Genomic DNA, 23,102 nt, shown 5'->3' with positions numbered 1-23,102 from the left:
TAGTAAATAGACCCCTAAATTCTCTGCCGACAACACTGGTAAGACATAACTGATGTCTCAAATATCTCAATGTGGAAACAAAGACAAAAACACAGAAGCAGAAAGCAGAGGTCCCTTGTGTGAGCCTCCGCTGTTATTTCTGTACTCTAATAAGTGTACTAGGTTTTCTCTGGTGTCTTCTGCGTGATGTTTATGACAGTTATTACAGGTCTTGTCAGTATGCCAGTTTCTCTCACTTATTTCACGTCGCCAAGTGCCTTTTTTTTTTCAGTCGTGTCCTCTATTTGCCAAATGTTCTCAGTTGTCTCTGGCCCTGACTCCGTAATCACATTAGCGATCCTCACGGGACTTTCCCGATAGTCGGGAAACTAAGCATTCTCAGGAACCATTCTGTGCATGTGCAGAATGGGTCCTGAAATCGCATCGTAGGGATGCGAACGGCTCTGCCTGATTAAAAGGCAGAGGCGTTCGCAGCAAGGAATGGGTGCGGGTGGCGTTGCCGTAAATGGAGGCATGTCGCCCCCATTTTCCACGAATGGCAAGGCCAAGGACTGCGTCGCGAGACACAGTTTGCTTGGCCTCGCAAGCCACTCAGGCTTACTTAGCCTGCCATCGCAGATGAACATTGCAACTGATGGTCATGATGTTCATCCCACATGCGATCTGATGGCAAATGCAGGAGAGCACCTCCTCCTGCATTTGCATTGCTAAGGATTGCATTTAAATGCAATCGTTACTCAATTATGCCCTCTTGCCGCTCAGTGTGCCAGTTTTTCTCAATTATCTCTGTCCACTAGGCGTGCCAGTTTTTCTCGGTTATCTCTGTCCCCTCAGTGTACATGTTTTTCTCGGTTATCTCTGTCCCCTCAGTGTGCCAGTTTTTCTCGGTTATCTCTGTCCCCTCAGTGTGCCAGTTTTTCTCAGTTATCTCTGTCCCCTCAGTGTGCCACTTTTTCTCGGTTATCTCTGTCCCCTCAGTGTGCCAGTTTTTCTCGGTTATCTCTGTCCCCTCAGTGTACATGTTTTTCTCGGTTATCTCTGTCCCCTCAGTGTGCCACTTTTTCTCAGTTATCTCTGTCCCTTCAGTGAGCCACTTTTTCTCGGTTATCTCTGTCCCCTCAGTGTGCCACTTTTCTCGGTTATCTCTGTCCGCTCAGTGTGCCACTTTTTCTCAGTTATCTCTGTCCCCTCAGTGTGCCAGTTTTTCTCGGTTATCTCTGTCCGCTCAGTGTGCCAGTTTTTTTCAGTTATCTCTGTCCGCTCAGTGTGCCAGTTTTTCTCAGTTATCTCTGTCCGCTCAGTGTGCCAGTTTTTCTCTGTTATCTCTGTCCGCTCAGTGTGCCAGTTTAGACCTCTAAGACCGAATAACGCAAAAATGTTTATTTATATAGCGCTCCAGAAGGACTCAAATCACTTAACATTTGCATTTGAGAAAATAATATTATGAAGCAGGCAGCCATCTTGGGAGCACTACAATGACAACAGAGATGTTTTTATTTTATTTTTTTACTGAAATTTTTAGTTTATTCAGCCTTTAGAATAACAGTGCAACAGGGGTAAAAACATCACATAAGTACAAAGTAACAAGCAGAAATTACAGTTTTGATGGAGAATTGCAATGGAGGTTCAGACACAAAAATATACAGTATTGTCCACATTGTTCATTTTGTATAAAGTTCAGTAAGGTGTCATGGAGAGCTGCTGTGATTTGCTCCAAATGATATACAGGCCAGATAACACCGACAGTGGCTGATAAAAAAAATAAATAGATGGGGGATCTGGCAGTGTGACATGTGGGATGGGTCTGGAAAGCAGAGGGTGTGAAGAGCAAATTCTGAATCTATGGAAACAACAGTCACAAATAAACAGAGTACATTTGATAGTAGAGCACAGTTTGGCAGAGGATAGTCTATGATGGGTGGGGTCCATAACAGACCAGTTCACAGCAAGCTCATTATTCTAAGCATCAAAGCTGTGGAGTAATCCAATTCTTGTGTGACAGCACTTTGGAGCTTAAACTATCTGCAGATCAGCAGCGGATCTTGCTACGGGCACGCATGATTTTTGCCCGGGGCACCGCCTTCCTGAAGGCGCCGCCGCCGTCCGGAGGGCACTGCCGCCGTGGCAAGATCTGCTACTGGTGGAGCCCCCCGGTGCTGTGCGCGATGACGGCATCACGCACCACACGGCATTGTGGGACCGGCACATAGACGCTAGGGGTCATAATTGACCAATAGTGTCTATGCTGTGCTATGGGAGAGACGTCATGACGTCTCTCCCATAGATCCTAGGAGCGGCGCCAGCGGCCGGAGACGGAGGACAGCAGCGGTCGGGAAACAGGAGCGGGGATGGTGAGTATTTTTTTTTTGTTTTTGCGATCGCCACTACTGGGGGCACAGTACGGGGGGAGCAAAACTGCTGCGGGCACAGCTACAGGGGGCATAACTGACCACGCCCCTTCTCCAAAGCCACGCGACTATTTTTCGCCCTGGGCGCCACAAGGCCTAGATCCGGCCCTGCTGCAGATAAATGTATGTCTGCCAGACATCATGGGAATAAGACACAAGGATGCTTGAAGCCTAAATTTGCAATTTACTGTCAAAATAGGATTAGTTGTAGCTAAGGTGCATTGTGACTACTAGGGGGTAATTACAATAGGATAGTGCCGTCCAGTCACCTGGAAGCGATGTACAGTATGCGAGTCCCAGAATAGCTTTGAAAAGAGTGGATATGACGTTAACTTTAAAGCACAGCTGGGTACATCCTTGGAAAGAAATTATAACATGAAATGCACAGAGCTATATACTGGTTAATGCATAGCCCCAGCCCTTCTGTAAAGGGACCAATTACAAGCAGTGCAGCAATGTTCAGTCATCAGATAAAGAGGAAACCTGTCAGAATAGGCTCTAGTACTGTGCACATATGTTTATATAAGTAACTGGCTGCACTATGGCCCTCATTCCGAGTTGTTCGCTCGCAAGCTGCTTTTAGCAGCTTTGCACACGCTAAGCCGCCGCCTACTGGGAGTGAATCTTAGCTTAGCAAAATTGCGAACGAAAGATTCTCTAAATTGTGATTAGAAATGTATTTGTAGTTTCTGAGTAGCTCGAGACTTACTCTGCCACTGCGATCAGTTCAGTCAGTTTCGTTCCTGGTTTGACGTCACAAACACACCCAGCGTTCGCCCAGGCACTCCCCCGTTTCTCCAGCCACTCCCGAGTTTTTCCCAGAAACTGCAGCGTTTTTTCACACACACCCATAAAACGGCCAGTTTCCGCCCAGAAGCACTCACTTCCTGTCAATCACATTACGATCATCAGAACGAAGAAAAAACCTCGTAATGCCGTGAGTAACATTCCTAACTGCATAGCAAATTTACTTGGCGCAGTCGCAGTGCGAACATTGCGCATGCGCAATTAGCGGAAAATCGCTGCGATGCGAAGAAAATTACCGAGCGAACAACTCGGAATGACCACCTATATATGACACTAGCTGTTGTGCCCTTTCTTCACATGGAAGTTTCTGATTTTCACAGTTGTACATATAAATGAGTGTTCAAAATTTGATAAATCTATAGAGATGTAAATCTGAGCTGTCTTAATGTAAGTAAATATTAATCCATAGTTCTTGCCGTTACCAGAGGAGCACCCGTAGCATATATGGTAAAACGTGACAGGACCATTTTTGTAGTTTATGAAATTTTACACACCGATTGTCCGTTTGGGTGTTAACGTTCAAGCAACACAAGTCACGCATCGGTAATTACGTCATTATGTCAACCCCCTTTTCATCCCCTTAGAGGAGGTTTATTGAAATTCTAATTACATAGTTTTCCTATATCCCACCTGCAGAATATGTATGTTAAACTTCATCTTCCTAACATATCGGGAAGTAAGAGAATTAGTGATGAGTGAGTGAGTGAGTGAGTGAGTGAGTGAGTATAATAAGGAGATTTGTGGTAGACTTACCATTGTTAAATCTCTTTCTGCGAGGTACACTGGATTCCACAGGGAATAACATTGGGGTGTAGAGGTGAATCTTGATCCGAGGCACCAACAGGCTAAAGCTTTGACTGTTCCAAGGATGCACTGCACCGCCTCCTCTATAGCCCCGCCTCCAGGCACTGGAGCTCAGTTTTGTTAACCAGTCCAATGCAATAGCAGGTAAGAGAGACAGTAGATGTTAGTCACATAGAACCACATTCTCACGACAGGAGAAGGGACTAGCGGCTAATGCCATACAAACCCAAAGAAGCTAAGTGCGTCAGGGTGGGCGCCATGTGGAATCCAGTGTACCTCGCAGAAAGATTTAACAATCATAAGTCTACCATAAATTTCCTTTTCTGCAGCGGGGTACACTGGTATTCCACAGGGAATAACATCGGGGATGTCCTAAAGCAGTTCCTCATGGGAGGGGATACACTGAAGCATCCTGGGAGGCGGAAGTATCAAAGGCATAAAACATGATGAACGATGTCACAGAGGACCACAAAGCCACCTTGCACAATTGTTCTGCAGACGCGCCACGGCGGGGCGCCCATGAAGGTCAAACCGATCGAGTAGAATGGGCCTTGACAGCAGAAGGAGCTGGGAGCCCAGCCTGCGCATAAGCTTGTGCAATCACCATTCTAATCCATCTGGCCTAGGTTTGCTTATTCGCAGGCCAACCACGTTTGTGAAAACCAAAAAGAACAAAAAGGGAATCTGACCTCCTGATGGAGGCAGTCCTCTCCACATAAACAAGGAGAGCCCGTACCACAAGCAAAGATTTTCCTTTGGAGGATAGACCAGAAGAGGTGAAGGCCGGAACCACAATCTCCTGGTTAGGGTGAAAAGATGTTACCACTTTAGGCAAATAACCATGGCGAGTTCGAAGAACAGCCAGGTCACGGGACAGGACAAAGCGCCTAAGTCCGACACCCTCCTAGCAGAGGCAACAGCCAACAGAAATACGACCTTAAGCGTAAGGCATTTAAGGTCCACAGACTCAAGAGGTTCAAATGGAGACTCTTGCAGGGCATACAAGACGACAGACAGATCCCATGGAACCACAGGAGGGACATAGGGAGGCTGAATCCATAGAACACCCTGTGTGAAAGTGTGAACGTCCGGAAGAGATGCAATTTTTTCTCTGAAACCACACCAAGGCAGATATATGAACCTTGAGGGTGGTCTAGGCCTTGCTGTAGAAAAGCCAAAAGTCTGGAAGTTTTGAAAGTATACGCATCATAATTCTTAGCAGCACACCAGGTGAAGTAAGAATTCCAAACCCTGTAATAAATCCGAGTCGAAGCTGGATTACGGGCTTTCAACATAGTTTGAATCACCGCCTCAGAGAATCCTTTTGATCTCAGGAGTGATGCTTCAAGAGCAACGCCGTCAAAGCCAGTCTGGCCAGGTCTGAGTAGACACAAGGGCCCTGAACGAGGAGGTCTGGGCATTGAGGAAGTAGAAGAGGACACTATCAAGAGACCCTGCAGGTCTGAGAATCAATGCCGTCTGGGCCACGCTGGAGCGACTAGAAGTAGTATTCCTCCTTCTTGCTTAAACTTCCGTATTACCCTGGGCAGGAGTGACACTGCAGGGAACACATATGGCAGCCGAAAGTTCCATGGAATTGCCAGTGCGTCCACGAATGCTGCTTGAGTATTCCTTGTCCTTGCTCCGAAGACCGGAACCGGTCCGCGTCACAGGGTAGTTGCCTAAGCAACCTAAGATAAACAAAACAAAACTTGTATTGTGTTATCATAATACTTGTTATTTTTGTTCGCATTGTAATTTTCAATATTGGACTTGTTTTGTTTTGTTTATCTTAGGTTGCTTAGGCAACTACCCTGTGACGCGGACCGACGCGCCGCACTGGCTGGTGACGCAGACGCGCGCCTCCGAGTTGGGCGGACAGTGGAGCCGAGCAATGGAGTGTTTGGTCACCATGGTGATGAGCCGGCGCTTTGGCCTACGGTGACATCATACGTGGGCGACGCGGGAGAGGGACCGGACCTACGAGCGGGCGTTTGGCGCCGTGGAACAGGTGAGTATGGTTATGTTATTATGTCTCGTTTTTGTATTGTGTGTATAAAAGTTCATCCAGTGGTTCAGTTTGGCTGGTTAGGCCCTGAGGACGGGGTATTCCCCGAAACATGTCGGATCAATAAACGGACCACTTTCTTTCATCACATACGAGTCTGCTTGAGTGCCGCCTGCTCCAACCTGCTATATATATATATATACATACATATACACACACATATATATACACACACATATATATACACACACATATATATATACATACATATACAACAATAGGTGAGCTGGCGCCTGAGGGTTGAGTCAACACCCTGTGTTACAAAAGGCACTTATGATTCACACCTTTAAGAGTCAAAACATGGTGGCAACAATGTTCCATCATAAAATATATTATATATACATAAAAACAAGTTCACAGTCCATGGTTCATTTGTAAAAGGAGTAATAAGTCGCTCCACACTTAGTGTATTTCCATTTAAGATGTCGAGGACAATAGTAGGTGAATCTCTACAGTCTCCTCTTTTTCTTCAATATATATTCAGAGGTGACATCATAAAGGAAGAACAAGAATATCCAACGCGTTTCGTCTTATTATAAGACTTCATCAGGGGTACATCTTAACTGTATGGTAAGTATTATCAAAAATAAGCGGATATGGATACCCGACACAGCGATATAAAAAACCCTTAGGATCAGAGGGGCTTTCTATTTGAGTCGTCCGCCAATCCTTATGGGTCGACTACTTGAAAGTGAAATCTAGATACTCAGGTGTAGCAGGAATTCACTTAGGTGAGAACCTTTAGTGGATCAGCAGTGTTAGCCTGGTCTCTGAGTAATATATAAAAGATAGGGGGTATTCTATTTGCTCAGGTAATCTCGGAGCTATTGATTTTGCCCCCCTGCCTATTCAATTACGGCCCGTTTCCACCAGTTTTTAAGACATTTTTCGCCAATGCCTTTTGACCGTTTCCTTTCTTTTTTGGTGAAAGGGCATTGACAAAAAATGCCTCAAAATCAGCGAAAATGGCCTGCATTTTTGCCGGTGCACGTGAGAAAACATGTTGATTCGCCAATCCGCATGTTTTTCGCTCCTGCTGAATTTTTCGCCTAGCTGAAAAAAATGACCCTGCTATTGAATAGGGCGAATCCCCATTCACCCTAAACATAGCTAGGCCAAAAAACATCGCCTAGGCCAAAAAAAACTGACCTAATTGCATACCCCCACATAATACGCAGGAGTCTCACTTTATGCAATAATTACATACAAATCATAATTATGCGGCAATGTTTGGAAATGAGCCTGAATATCAAGTTATGTTTATGAATACTACAAAAGTACTGTTTAGTGTAGAATGCATTATTATATAAAAATAAATATGGAATGAGGCTCAAACTAAAAGACCGCAATCTGCAGAATCAGATATTAAGAAAAGCATAATTTTGGATTCAGAGGAGTCTAAGAAGCGTTTAATGGTCCCATTATGCAGGAATATGATCCACAACGAGTCAGAAGACTGAATCCCTGGTGATGGGATTCTTCGGAAGCTCTTCTCTCTCCCACAATGGGTGACGCTATAATGCATTTTCCTGCCCTATAAATCCATGTCACCTCGCACACAATGCCTTTCCCTACCTTGTGTCAATTTAATCCATTACCGTACAAACACTGCTCATCCTCACAGGATGTGCCTCATTATTATCACGCTGAACTCTGACACCCAGCTAATACACAAAAAACCAACAAAAAATAATCTATCCTTCGCCCTGCTCTCTGCTGTGCAGGAACGAATTAAAGTTTCAATTGTTCAGTCTGGGTCTCTATAAGAAGGGCTGTGAGGTGAGATATGATCACTCCATTGCTGGAAATGACTGCATACAGTAGCGGATCTTGCCACGGGCAAGCAGGACTTTTGCCCGGGGCGCCGCCTTCCAGAGGGCGCAGGGTGCCATCCGGAGGGCACCACACCAGGGCAAGATCCGCTGCTGCTGTGTGCCCCCCTGCTGCCGCTGGCCGCTGCCCCCCCCCCCCCCCCCGCTGCGAAGGGAAACTAGACGCGAACGCCCCGTTTCCGACAATCTCGATCCGACTTTAAAAAAAGTCGGATTGAGATAATTGAGCTGAGACCACAAGACGGGGGAGCAGCGGGTAAAGCAGGGACTCAGCGGCAGCGTCCACCGGACTCCAGCAAGCGACGTTCCGCTTGCTGGAGCCGGGTGGACGCTGCCGTGAGCCTCCGCTGCTGCAGCCGCTGCTCCCCCGTCTACTCCCGCGTCCGCTGCTCTCCCCTTCCCCCAGCGCCAGAGACATCTCACCTCCGGCGCCGCTGACCGCTGCCCCCTCACATCCGGCACCACTGACCGCTTTCCCCTCACCCCCGGCGCCGCTGACAGCTCCCTCTGCCGCTGCTGTCAGCGCACCCACAGCGCTGACAGCAGCAGGTGGTCAGGAAACAGGGAACGGCCAAATCCGACAGTCGGATTTGACCGCTCTTTTGAATAGGGGTTGTCGGGTCCATTCCGACAACTGCATGTCGGAATGGACCAGATTCTTATTGAATATACCCCCTAGCCTCTGACCCGGGATATTGCCGAGACAACCAAAGTCCTGGCTTGGTGTAAAGAGTTAACTCAGGTTGTGTGTCCCAGGATCTTGACCCTGGTTGTAGTCTTCAGTGTGAAAGCGTGACACGGGTCATCCGAACCGCGTCAAGCTAAAAGTATGCAGAGAGCCGGATCACCGATGCTTGGAGATGACGCAATCTCCAAGCGCCAGCAAATGGACAACTTGGCAATAACCCGGATCGAGCGTGCAGTGCGAACAAGGTTTCAAGCAGCTAGACACAGCTTGAAACAGTGTTCAATAACCCAGGTTAGAACCAGAACTTTGGTCTGATAGCAATATAAGTTACCAGACCCCTGTGGCATACATAACTACGCACATTCAGTACTGTGAGCCACTTGAGACAATTCAAAGCTCAAATACTGCAGCATCCATAAACATAAAAAAAGAAAGAAGCACATACACTGATGACAATACAGGAACATACCTGGAACAAATTATGAAAAACGGTGCTCACAAGAGCTTACACTCTAATGGGAATTGTGTCCACGCTATGAGTAATGGAATGTACAGAACATCAGCGGCCCAGGAGCTTTTAAAGGCCAGTCCTGTCAGTGGGCTCGGAGACAAAGTGCTTTGGGGAGCAGGTGGCACCACAGATTGGGGACACAGTGTAGAGATATAGTGGAGTCATTATCTGGACAGCGGAAAAGATCTGCAGCAAGTTTAAATCAGGAATAGACCCTGAATCATAAGCCAAGATAATAACACTGACAGGCCACTGTGAGCCAGCGTCTCCTGTACCTTAATAATACATGAAGGTCACGCGCAGGGTGTCAGCAATACATATACGCGGAGGTAGAATGGTGCAAATAGAATATATGGGAAGCATCTGTATCACATCATAAACCTCAGGGCCAGTGGGTGGCAATTAATGGCTCAAAGCTGAAAAGTACATTTTGTTCCTTTCTGCTCAGAGCCAGGCGGACTCTATAAAAGACCGGTCATAGCTGAGTGACTTTCACAGCCAGAGTGAAGGTTAATCTTTTGAGTGCTTGAGATCTATAAAGAGTATTTTATATATATATATATATGAGTATTTTATATATATATATATATATATATATATATATAGAGAGAGAGAGAGAGAGAGAGAGAGAGAGAGAGAGAGAGAGAGAGAGAGAGAGACCTGTGACTCCGTTCTAGCTGATAAATGGCAGAAGACAAGAACCTCAGTAGCTTCTCACACATGTAACCAATTTCAAATGATTCTTTTTCTGACCAACAAAGTTGCATTCACCCAAACAGCACAGCAGGTGACACATACAGGCTACATAACGGAGTAACAAGGATCTTTGTGACGTATTTTGAGCTGCTGCGACCACTTTAGTGTATTTTGATTTAGTTGTTTATGATATACCAGTAAACGCCCTTTGTACATATCTAAACGCTACATCGGGTGCACCATCGAAACTTGCACCTGCCCATGCTAGAATCTCCATCAGAGTATAGCCGCCAATTAAGCGTCAAGTTTACAACCAGTTCTGTTACATGCCTGCGACACTCCCATAACGCGTCCATAAAACAGTACATCTCTGTGCGTCTGACGAGCCACCTCCCAGGAAAACCAAATACAGTACATACTGGAAACCGTACGTCTCAATGGGATACAGTCATTAGGTAGACCACTATTGGTCAACATGCATTAGGTTGACATGATCACTAGGTTGACGTGGAAAAATGTCGACATGCGTTTTTTCACTTTTTTTTTTCATTTTGTGAACTTTTTCATACTTTACGATCCACGTGGACTACGATTGGGAATAGTAACCTGTGCCGCGCGCAGTGGTAGCAGAGCGAGCCATGCGAGGAGACACGGTGCACTAACTGGGGTTCCCCGTCACTTTACGAAGAAAACAACACCAAAAAAATAGTAAAAAAACCACCCCTCATGTCGACCTTTTTCCATGTCGAGCTAATGACTGTGTCGACCTATTTCAGGTGCCGACCTAGTCCCTATCGACCAATAGCGGTTGACCTAATGACTGTCGACCTAATGCATGTCGACCCTATGACCCATACCAGTCTCAATCGCAACTGCGACTCACATGCGCTGTGCGACTTATTTACATTTAAATAGACATTGCATTTGACTCAGAACAAGGCCCTGTAGGTGGCAATGGTGTATTCCGATGCCAGTGTTAGCTTTGGTTAGCTCTGAATTCTACATTATACGGTTTACACTTTTGGGTATATACTTCCCTCCCAGTAACACGTGCCTTCTCATATACAAACATAATAGATAAACAATTACGGCAGCTTTTGTAAGAAGCACAGGCTTTTATAATACACTGGGAATATCTATTCCCATCGTCTTCTGTATTTGATAATGAAGGTTTTACTATTATTGTCTTATAAATAAAATTGTTCTTCTGGGGAGCCGTTCATTCCCGACAGTCAGGATCCCGGCAGTCGAAATACCGACGCCGGAATCCTGACACCCGCTGAAATGCCAGCAGTCGGAATACCAACCGCCACCCAAAATCTCCACTTGGGTATATATATTACCATCACCCCATGGCCAAAGGACCTTAAAATAAGAATTTACTTACCGATAATTCTATTTCTCGGAGTCCGTAGTGGATGCTGGGGTTCCTGAAAGGACCATGGGGAATAGCGGCTCCGCAGGAGACAGGGCACAAAAAAGTAAAGCTTTACTAGGTCAGGTGGTGTGCACTGGCTCCTCCCCCTATGACCCTCCTCCAGACTCCAGTTAGGTACTGTGCCCGGACGAGCATACACAATAAGGGAGGCATTTTGAATCCCGGGTAAGACTCATACCAGCCACACCAATCACACCGTACAACTTGTGATCTAAACCCAGTTAACAGTATGACAACAGAAAGGGCCTCTTAAAGATGGCTCCTTAACAATAACCCGAATTAGTTAACAATAACTATGTACAAGTATTGCAGATAATCCGCACTTGGGATGGGCGCCCAGCATCCACTACGGACTCCGAGAAATAGAATTATCGGTAAGTAAATTCTTATTTTCTCTATCGTCCTAAGTGGATGCTGGGGTTCCTGAAAGGACCATGGGGATTATACCAAAGCTCCCAAACGGGCGGGAGAGTGCGGATGACTCTGCAGCACCGAATGAGAGAACTCCAGGTCCTCCTTTGCCAGGGTATCAAATTTGTAAAATTTTACAAACGTGTTCTCCCCCGACCACGTAGCTGCTCGGCAGAGTTGTAATGCCGAGACCCCTCGGGCAGCCGCCCAAGATGAGCCCACCTTCCTTGTGGAGTGGGCTTTTACAGTTTTAGGCTGTGGCAGGCCTGCCACAGAATGTGCAAGTTGAATTGTGTTACAAATCCAACGAGCAATCGACTGCTTAGAAGCAGGTGCGCCCAACTTGTTGGGTGCATACAATATAAACAGCGAGTCAGATTTTCTGACTCCAGCCGTCCTTGCAATGTATATTTTTAAGGCTCTGACAACGTCCAACAACTTGGAGTCCTCCAAGTCGCTAGTGGCCGCAGGCACCACAATAGGTTGGTTCAGATGAAATGCTGATACCACTTTAGGGAGAAAATGCGGACGAGTCCGCAGTTCTGCCCTATCCGAATGGAAGATTAGATAAGGACTTTTATAAGATAAAGCCGCCAATTCAGATACTCTTCTGGCAGAGGCCAGGGCTAGTAACATAGTCACTTTCAATGTGAGATATTTCAAATCCACCTTTTTCAATGGTTCAAACCAATGGGATTTGAGGAAATCTAAAACTACATTTAGATCCCACGGTGCCACCGGAGGCACCACAGGAGGCTGTATATGCAGTACTCCCTTGACAAAAGTCTGGACCTCAGGGACAGAGGCCAATTCTTTTTGGAAGAATATTGACAGGGCCGAAATTTGAACCTTAATGGATCCCAATTTGAGACCCATAGATAATCCTGATTGCAGGAAATGTAGGAAACGACCCAGTTGGAATTCCTCCGTCGGAACCCTCCGATCCTCGCACCACGCTACATATTTTCGCCAAATGCGGTGATAATGTTTCACGGTGACTTCCTTCCGTGCCTTAATCAAGGTAGGAATGACTTCTTCTGGAATGCCTTTCCCTTTTAGGATCTGGCGTTCAACCGCCATGCCGTCAAACGCAGCCGCGGTAAGTCTTGAAAAAGACAGGGACCCTGCTGTAGCAGGTCCCTTCTCAGAGGTAGAGGCCACGGTTCGTCCGTGAGCATCTCTTGAAGTTCCGGATACCAAGTCCTTCTCGGCCAATCCGGAACCACTAGTATTGTTCTTACTCTTCTTTGCCGTATGATCTTCAATACCTTTGGTATGAGCGGCAGAGGAGGAAACACATACACTGACTGGTACACCCAAGGAGTTACCAGTGCGTCCACAGCTATTGCCTGTGGATCTCTTGACCTGGCGCAATATTTGTCCAGTTTCTTGTTGAGGCGAGACGCCATCATGTCTACAATTGGTCTTTCCCAACGGTCTATTAACATGTTGAAGACTTCTGGATGTAGACCCCACTCTCCCGGATGAAGATCGTGTCTGCTGAGGAAGTCTGCTTCCCAGTTGTCCACGCCCGGGATGAACACTGCTGACAGTGCTATCACGTGATTCTCCGCCCAGCGAAGAATCTTGGCAGCTTCTGCCATTGCACTCCTGCTTCTTGTGCCGCCCTGCCTGTTTACATGGGCGACCGCCGTGATGTTGTCCGACTGAATCAACACCGGCCTTCCTTGCAGGAGAAGTTCCGCCTGGCTTAGAGCATTGTAGATTGCTCTTAGTTCCAGAATGTTTATGTGAAGAGACTTTTCCAGACTCGTCCATACTCCCTGGAAGTTTCTTCCTTGTGTGACTGCTCCCCAGCCTCTCAGGCTGGCGTCCGTGGTCACCAGGATCCAATCCTGAATGCCGAATCTGCGGCCTTCTAATAGGTGAGCCTTCTGCAACCACCACAGAAGTGACACCCTTGTCTTTGGTGACAGGGTTATTCGCAGGTGCATCTGCAGATGCGACCCTGACCATTTGTCCAACAGATCCCTTTGGAATATTCTTGCATGGAATCTGCCGAATGGAATTGCTTCGTAAGAAGCCACCATTTTTCCCAGGACTCTTGTGCATTGATGTACTGACACTTTTCCTGGTTTTAGGAGGTTCCTGACCAGATCGGATAACTCCTTGGCTTTTTCCTCTGGAAGGAAAACCTTTTTCTGAACCGTGTCCAGAATCATTCCTAGGAACAGCAGACGAGTTGTCGGGATTAAATGGGATTTTGGAATATTCAGAATCCACCCGTGTTGTCTTAGCACCTCTTGAGATAGTGCTAAAGCTGTCTCCAGCTGTTCTCTGGACCTTGCCCTTATTAGGAGATCGTCCAAGTATGGGATAACTAATACGCCTTTTCTTCGAAGAAGAATCATCATCTCGGCCATTACCTTGGTAAAGACCCGAGGCGCCGTGGACAATCCGAACGGCAGCGTCTGAAACTGATAGTGACAGTTTTGAACAATGAACCTGAGGTACCCCTGGTGTGCGGGGTAAATCGGAACGTGTAGATACGCATCCTTGATGTCCAAGGATACCATAAAGTCCCCTTCTTCCAGGTTCGCTATCACTGCTCTGAGTGACTCCATCTTGAACTTGAACTTTTTTATGTAGAGGTTCAAGGACTTCAGATTTAGAATAGGCCTTACCGAGCCATCCGGCTTCGGTACCACAAATAGAGTGGAATAATACCCCTTTCCTTGTTGTAATAGGGGTACTTTGACTATCACCTGCTGAGCGTACAGCTTGTGAATGGCTTCCAACACCCTCTCCCTTTCGGAAGAGACGGTTGGTAAGGCAGACTTCAGGAAACGATGAGGAGGATCCGTCTCTAATTCCAACCTGTACCCCTGAGATATTATCTGCAGGATCCAGGGGTCTACCTGCGAGTGAGCCCACTGCGCGCTGTAATTTTTGAGACGGCCCCCCACTGTCCCCGAGTCCGCTTGAGAGGCCCCAGCGTCATGCTGAGGTTTTTGCAGGAGCCGGGGAGGGCTTCTGTTCCTGGGAAGGAGCTGCCTGTTGGTGTCTCTTCCCTCTTCCTCTGCCTCGTGGCAGGTACGACAAGCCCTTTGCTCTCTTATTTTTGTAGGAGCGAAAAGGCTGCGGTTGAAAGGTCGGTGCCTTTCTCTGTTGGGGAGTGACTTGAGGTAAAAAAGTGGATTTCCCGGCAGTAGCCGTGGCCACCAAGTCTGATAGACCAACTCCAAATAACTCCTCCCCTTTATACGGCAAAACCTCCATGTGACGTTTTGAATCCGCATCGCCTGTCCACTGTCGTGTCCATAAGGCTCTTCTGGCTGAAATGGACATAGCACTCACCCGAGATGCCAGTGTGCAAATATCCCTCTGTGCATCACGCATATAGATAAATGCATCCTTTATTTGTTCTAACGACAGTAAAACATTGTCCCTATCTAGGGTATCAATATTTTCAATCAGGGATTCTGACCAAACTACTCCAGCACTGCACATCCAGGCAGTTGCTATAGCTGGTCGTAGTATAACACCTGCATGTGTGTATATATTCTTTTGAATAACTTCCATCTTTCTATCTGATGGATCCTTAAGTGCGGCCGTCTCAGGAGAGGGTAACGCCACTTGTTTGGATAAGCGTGTGAGCGCCTTGTCCACCTTAGGGGGTGTTTCCCAGCGCGCCCTAACCTCTGGCGGGAAAGGGTATAATGCCAATAACTTTTTTGAAATTATCAACTTTTTATCAGGAGCAACCCACGCTTCATCACACACGTCATTTCTGATTCAGGAAAAACTGTTTGTAGTTTTTTCACACCATACATAATACCCTGTTTTACGGTATCTGTAGTATCAGCTAAATGTAACGTCTCCTTCATTGCCAAAATCATATAACGTGTGGCCCTACTGGAAAATACGTTTGAATTTCTACCGTCGTCACTGGAATCAGTGCCCGTGTCTGGGTCTGTGTCGACCGACTGAGGCAAAGGGCGTTTTACAGCCCCTGACGGTGTTTGAGGCGCCTGGACAGGCATTAATTGATTGTCCGGCCGCCTCATGTCCTCAACTGACTGTTTAAGGGAAGATAAACCATCACGTAATTCCACAAATAAAGGCATCCATTCTGGTGTCGACCCCCTGGGGGGTGACATCTGCATATTTGGCAATTGCTCCGCCTCCACACCAATATCGTCCTCATACATGTCGACACCACGTACCGACACACACCGCAAACTCACAGGGAATGCTCTAATGAAGACAGGACCCACTAGCCCTTTTGGGGAGACAGAGGGAGAGTCTGCCAGCACACACCACAAAGCGCTATATATACAAGGGATATCCTTATATTAAGTGTTCCCTTATAGCTGCTTTAATATATATATATATATAGCCATTAATGTGCCCCCCCTCTCTGTTTTACCCTGTTTCTGTAGTGCAGTGCAGGGGAGAGACCTGGGAGCCGTTCTGACCAGCGGAGCTGTGACAGAAAATGGCGCCGTGTGCTGAGGAGATAGGCCCCGCCCCTTTTTCGGCGGGTTCTTCTCCCGCTATTTTTCCAGTCAGGCAGGGGTTAAATATCTCCATATAGCCCCTATGGGCTATATGTGAGGTATTTTTAGCCTTGTATAAGGTTTATATTTGCCTCTCAGAGCGCCCCCCCCCAGCGCTCTGCACCCTCAGTGACTGCCCAGTGAAGTGTGCTGAGAGGAAAATGGCGCACAGCTGCAGTGCTGTGCGCTACCTTATGAAGACTGAGGAGTCTTCAGCCGCCGGTTTCCGGACCTCTTCACGCTTCAGCATCTGCAAGGGGGTCGGCGGCGCGGCTCCGGGACCGGACTCCACGGCTGGGCCTGTGTTCGATCCCTCTGGAGCTAATGGTGTCCAGTAGCCAAGCAGCAAATCCACTCTGCATGCAGGTGAGTTTACTACTTTCCCCCTAAGTCCCACGTTGCAGTGATCCTGTTGCCAGCAGGACTCACTGTAAAGAAAAAAACCTAAACTAAACTTTCTCTAAGCAGCTCTTTAGGAGAGCCACCTAGATTGCACCCTTCTCGTTCGGGCACAAAATCTAACAGGAGTCTGGAGGAGGGTCATAGGGGGAGGAGCCAGTGCACACCACCTGACCTAGTAAAGCTTTACTTTTTTGTGCCCTGTCTCCTGCGGAGCCGCTATTCCCCATGGTCCTTTCAGGAACCCCAGCATCCACTTAGGACGATAGAGAAAGTGGCATTACCCATACAACCAGAGCCAATATATCCCTCCCAGTGTTACTACCTCCCTCTCAGCATACTGCAGAATGCATAGGCCATAGGGGTATGTACTACTGCCAATATCTGCACAGACATCAGACTAATAGTACTCTGACACTTGTAACGTACTTTGGGCCTGAATCAGAGATGGATGCAGAAGCCGCATTTGCATCTTATGCTGCAGTGTCATTTGCAACATTATGCTAATGCTGCATCTGATTGGTGTAGCTTCTCCAACAGAGTATGGTCTCCTGCGTCAGTGGCTGTGTGCCTTTGTACACAGTCGCTTTCAGCAACACACCCGTATAGACTTCGCCATCCTCGTTACCTCCCAGAAATGCCCACTATTATTCTCAGACCATGCGCACGATTTTCTGCTGCCTCTCTGGGCCCAACAATCGGGGTCATGCTCGGTGTGACTCAGATGCATGCTCAGACTTAAAACACTGGCTCCGTTTGAAGCAGGCCCTTTTTCATTAGCAGGAGAAAATACTACACTGCACAGACCTCGGATTGAGGTGAGGGAGCTGCCGCCCAGGAATTATTCAGAGCAGCTGTGACTGTGAGAAGTTTCCTGCATCGCAAGACAGCGTCCACGGTGGCAGGAAGGAGAGCTGACTCTATCACACAGTAATGTGACAGTCCTTTCCACAGCCTGTACAGTACGTGACAGATTTGCCTCACTCTGACATACAGCTATGGAACTGTATGACAGCTCTCCCTATAATGATGTGAAGTGAGCTCTACACTGACAATCAGCCACCACCCCTCAGCTCTGTAGCTGGCAGCTAACCTCTGTCTGGCCTGGACACCTGATAATAAGAGACATCTCTACTCCAACTATAGCTGTAAAATGGGACACCTGAGTGACAGATCCCACAGAATCAGCTGAAACTTTTAACCAATCTTGAAGAAAGTTGCGGTTTTCTTTAGCGGTGATTCGTACTAGATGGTAACTTTTAATCAGAAGCCAGACTTTGTAAAGTGTGACCTGTGTAACCACTCAGAGGTCTGATGCACACAGCACACTGAGAAGACAAATCAGTTCAGCGAGTCTCAAAGTCTAAAACAACATGGTCACTGATGACACTAGAAAAACCCTCTATGTTCTCCTCGGGAAATCCTCAATGTGGATGTATATTTGCACCCAATGTGATGAAACCAGCAGCTAGAGAATTACAAATAACTAACCTGACATTTCCACTGATGGAACAAGGAGTATATTTTATGGGTCAGTTTTGGATATTTTACTCATCTCTTATTACAATCAGTTTATTAAGAAAACAAGTCAAATAATATTTCAAAATTATGTCTGCCTCCATAATGCAATCACCTAAGTGCACAGATCACAACCCACAAGATCATGCACTAGTCTCCTGAAATACTCTGCTTCTGCTGTGAACATTCAAAAGATCAGATTTGCTAGAGATATATATATATATATATATATATATATATATAGCATGTGAAGTCCTGCACTCACATCAGAACAATAAACAACAATGGGGTGCACCTAGTGGGGATCTCCCTATACGGGTAGACCCACAATATTTAAACAAGAGTCCAACAATGTGGAGGTGCACTCGTCGAATTCAAGCAATCAGCAACTTCATTTTGTTCACAATAGCTTTATTTCAGTCGATATTCGGCTCTTTAGGTCGACGTTTCGATCCTCATTCTAGGATCTTTATCAAGACAAGCTTCCATTTATACACAATATTTCAGAAAATTAATATGCCATGTTCAGACAGTAACTATGCTGTACGGCTAGTCAGGCTTTATTCAAATAGAATTAAATGTGGTTACTTAAAGTCATAGTCATGGAGCAACTCAGACAACATGGAAAATCACTGCAGTAAATGAAATCCTGACTACCTCTACAGCCAGTGTGGCTGTAGAGGTAGTCAGGATTTCATTTACTGCAGTGATTTTCAATGTTGTCTGAGTTGCTCCATGACTATGACTTTAAGTAACCACATTTAATTCTATTTGAATAAAGCCTGACTAGCCGTACAGCATAGTTACTGTCTGAACATGGCATATTGATTTTCTGAAATATTGTGTATAAATGGAAGCCTGTCTTGATAAAGATCCTAGAATGAGGATCGAAACGTCGACCTAAAGAGCCGAATATCGACTGAAATAAAGCTGTTGTGAACAAAATGAAGTTGCTGATTGCTTGAATTCGACGAGTGCACCTCCACATTGTTGGACTCTTGTTTATATATATATATATATATATATATATATATATACACACACATATATATATATATATATACACACATATATATATATATATATATATATATACACACACACACATACTTTTTTTTTTAAGAGAAAAACCCCCCACTAAAATTGGGGTGCTTAAAGCAACGGAAAAGTTGGGGTAATTTGAGACAACTATTTTCTTTCCTTTTTTAACCCAAAATGACATGCACTTATTGTATTAATTAAGATAATTGGAGCATGTTTAATGTATAACCAAAATAAAAAATAAATTATTGAATTTAAAATAAAATTAAGCTAATTGGAAACTTCCAATTGCCTAATTAAATCATTAGAGGGGTGTCCAAGGGATTCTGCACGGTGCCCCCCAACATTTTAACCTTAAAATAAGAATTTAACCTACCATCTCTCACCCTCAGTGAGGTTTATGCTGCCAGGTTCAACAAAAGTTTCTAACCGGATTGCAAAATGCGAATTTGCAGACTCGCAATTCACATTCTGCAACTCGCATCTAGTAGGATTGAACCCAAAAAGACTGATAACACAAAGCTTCTATAACCCTCATCACACATAATCTGTCTCTATAGCGTATATGATGCCCAACAAGGTTTCCTAGACAATGGAAAGTTTGGAACAAGTATAAAAAAACCCAACTAGGGCGTGGCCTAGCAGGAGAAGAGAGAAGACGTGCTTCTGCTGCACTCCTCTCTCCTGGCCTTTTAAACATCGCTAAAAGCTCCACTTTGGGCCATCCCAACCCACCTCCGGAGGCTCCCCAGTCCATCTGCAGCCTCCTGTACCCGGCAGTGTCCGCCGCGGAGCCGTTTTTACGGCTCCCGCAGGTTGCGGCCTAGGACCAGCCAGAGGCCGGGGACTCGCGTACTCCCGGCGCCCGCGTTCTGAGCTCCACGGCGGAGCCGGAAAGAGTCGCGGACCCCCCCGAAGCCCCTGGGTCCTTCCAGATTACCCCCCTGACCCCCAGTGAGGATACTCTGTGGGGCAGTGAGCTGTGGGGACCCCTGAAAGTGGAGGAGGATCGAGTGACACACACAAGCTGGGAGAGCTGCGGCGGCCATCTTGATTTTTGCAGAGGGAGCTGCTGCAGGCTGCAGAGATCACTGAGATTGGCACCCCCAGCCGGCCTGCTTTTCCGGGTGGCAACTGCTGACGTCTCATCCCTCTACTACTTGCTGATTCCTGGACCCTGCGACAGAGAAGTCCCTGGGGAGAAGTATACCACGTCTATTCCCCTCTATCTCACAGCATTTATTAAATAGTGCCGCTGGACCCGAGGTTTGTACCTGGCCTCCCAACCCCCTCTCCCGGCTGGGAACCTCTCACCTTCCATCTGGGCCCCGCAAGATGGAGATGACCCTCTGCCTCGCCATGTGTGATATCGCTCTTCTGATGTAGCGCAGACCATCTGCCCGCCACCACCCGTGTCTTTTATGCTTACCTAAATTTTCGTTATATTCTGCGAGATCCTGAGCTTCTTTATTATTATTTGCATCCCGTCTGCGGAACTTCACTCCACTGGAATACCTTCTAAAAAGGTCAAAGGGGTGCTGCCCCCGAGAGTATCTTTCCCGCCTCAGAAATCGACATCTGCCGCCTCTTCTCTACGGAAGTCCCCGGCTGCCGCTTCTCCGCAAGCTACCCCCAGCAGCCCTACCTTCCCGTCGGGGTTTGACCCTGATTCTGATGCACCTCTCACAGTTAAAACCCTGTACCAAGCCCTCTCAACATTCAAATCTGAGTTGACGCAGGACCTCACCGCAGCCCTTCGGGAGGTTAAGACGGAGCTGCACGCTATAGGAGACCATACGGACCATCTAGAGAGGAAAGTAGAGGAATTGGTCTCGTCTCATAATGACCTCATAACGGCGCACGACCAGCAGCAAAGTGACCTTGAGGCGTTTAAACTCAAGATTGCAGATATAGAGGACAGATCCCGGCGGAATAATATTAAGATCCGAGGCATCCCCGACTCCGTGCAGAACTCAGAGTTGGAAAATTACGCTACTGTCCTGTTCCAGAAGCTGCTACCTAGTGCCGATGCTAGAGAGCTGCTTATTGACCGGATCCATAGACTGCCTAAACCACGCTCAGTTGCCCCCTCGCTCCCGAGAGATACACTCCTGAGGGTGCATTTTTTCACAATCAAAGAACGCATCGTGAAAGCAGCCAGAGAGGCGGGCGACTCCGACTCGAATGCCCTTGGCGGTTTACAACTGTTCCCGGACTTCTCCGCCCTAACCCTGGCCAAACGACGAGCATTTCTTCCCGTCACTTTGGCACTTCGCGACCAAGACATCACGTACAGATGGGGTTTTCCAGTGAAGCTTGTCATCTCGTATGAAAACAAGTCTTACACAGTGACTTCATTGGAGACGGGAGTCAAATTATTGGCGGAGTGGGATATCTCTGTTACACTACCTCCTGGATCCAAGAAACAGCCCACCATCCGCTCAGAATGGGTCACCGCATGACGTTATTACATCCAGCTTGGGTTCTCAAGTTGAACTGTTTCTAATACCATTACTACAGAATTGACTTCGCCATTGTTCTTGATAAGGTCACGTGAGTTGTCCTATGCGATGTTGTGATAATGGTGTACCAGCCTCTCATTTTATATCTGAGGTTCTGTGTATCTGTCCTTTTTATTTTTTTATTTTTTTTATTTTCCATGTGCTCTCATGTGTACTGTTGGTAAGCATATTTACCTCTGATTACTCTTGTTTTTTTTTTTTTTTTCTGTTCAGTTCCATGGGTGGTGGCGCTAGGCCACATGTTCCCCCCTGGTAATATACTACTGCACTTTTTTACCTCCCTTGCAGTGGTTATGCCGACCCGATATACTGGGTCGTTTTGGTTTCCCCCCCCCTCCCCCCCCCACCCCCAGTTTTATGATGTAGGTACTAGCTGCTCGAGACAATTCTATTTAGGTAGGCGTCAAGACCCTTCACCTCTCACAACGTACATTAGCTTGCTCCGATGGTTCGGGTATTATCGATGAATGTTAAGGGGCTGAATTCCCCTAATAAGCGTAGACTGGCTCTGGGTTATTTTACAAAGAATAAAGCTGATATTATTGCCCTGCAGGAGACACACTTTTCATCTGTTGCACCCCCTATTTTCAAAGATCGCAGATTCCCTCTAGGTTATTTCGCCAATGGCCCTTTTAAGAGGAACGGTGTGGCCATATTATTTAGGGACTCCATCTCCTTCACTCTACACTCTCAGATAGCGGATAAAAACGGCCGGTATCTTATACTGAGCGGCCTTTTAAACGAAAAACCGGTAACTCTGGTCTCGGCATATGCCCCGAACTCACACCAAGTTGCCTTTATCCGAAAGTTATGTGTAACTATTCATAAGATTCGTAAGGGCTCCCTTTTGCTCATGGGGGATTTTAATTTAGTCCTTGACCCTAAGCTGGACAGGTCTCCCAGGACCTCTCCCGCCACTTCAGTCTCCCCCAACGCCCCTTCCTTAGCCTTTCGTAACCTCTTGGCTGAATTTGATCTCTATGACATATGGCGAGGGCAAAACCCCACAGGACGGGAGTACACCTATTATTCCCCTGTTCACAACTCTTACTCCCGTATTGATTTTATATTTTCGGACAAATGGACCCTCCAGTTCGCCAGATCTTTAGACATTCTCCCTATAACTTGGTCAGACCACGCCCCGCTGATTCTTAAATGGAGTGTAGCTAGCCAACACTGCCCCCCCCCCCTCCCCCATCCTTGGAGACTCTCTCCCCATTTGCTGTCCAACCCAGTTTCAAAAAAAATTATAGCTGACAGTATTTCATCCTATTTGGAGTTTAATTCTCCTTCAGACACGTCCACCCTGAACTTCTGGTGCGCACTTAAAGCTGTCACCCGGGGAGCAGCGATTCAGGCGGGAGCACAGCTCAAGAAACTTAATCTACAACGCCAGACCGATTTGGAACTCAAACTGAAGGACTTAGAGGACGAAAATC

The sequence above is a fragment of the Pseudophryne corroboree genome, chromosome 9, assembly GCF_028390025.1.
Source record: "Pseudophryne corroboree isolate aPseCor3 chromosome 9, aPseCor3.hap2, whole genome shotgun sequence".
NCBI lineage: Eukaryota > Metazoa > Chordata > Amphibia > Anura > Myobatrachidae > Pseudophryne > Pseudophryne corroboree.
This window is presented reverse-complemented; position numbering follows the sequence as displayed.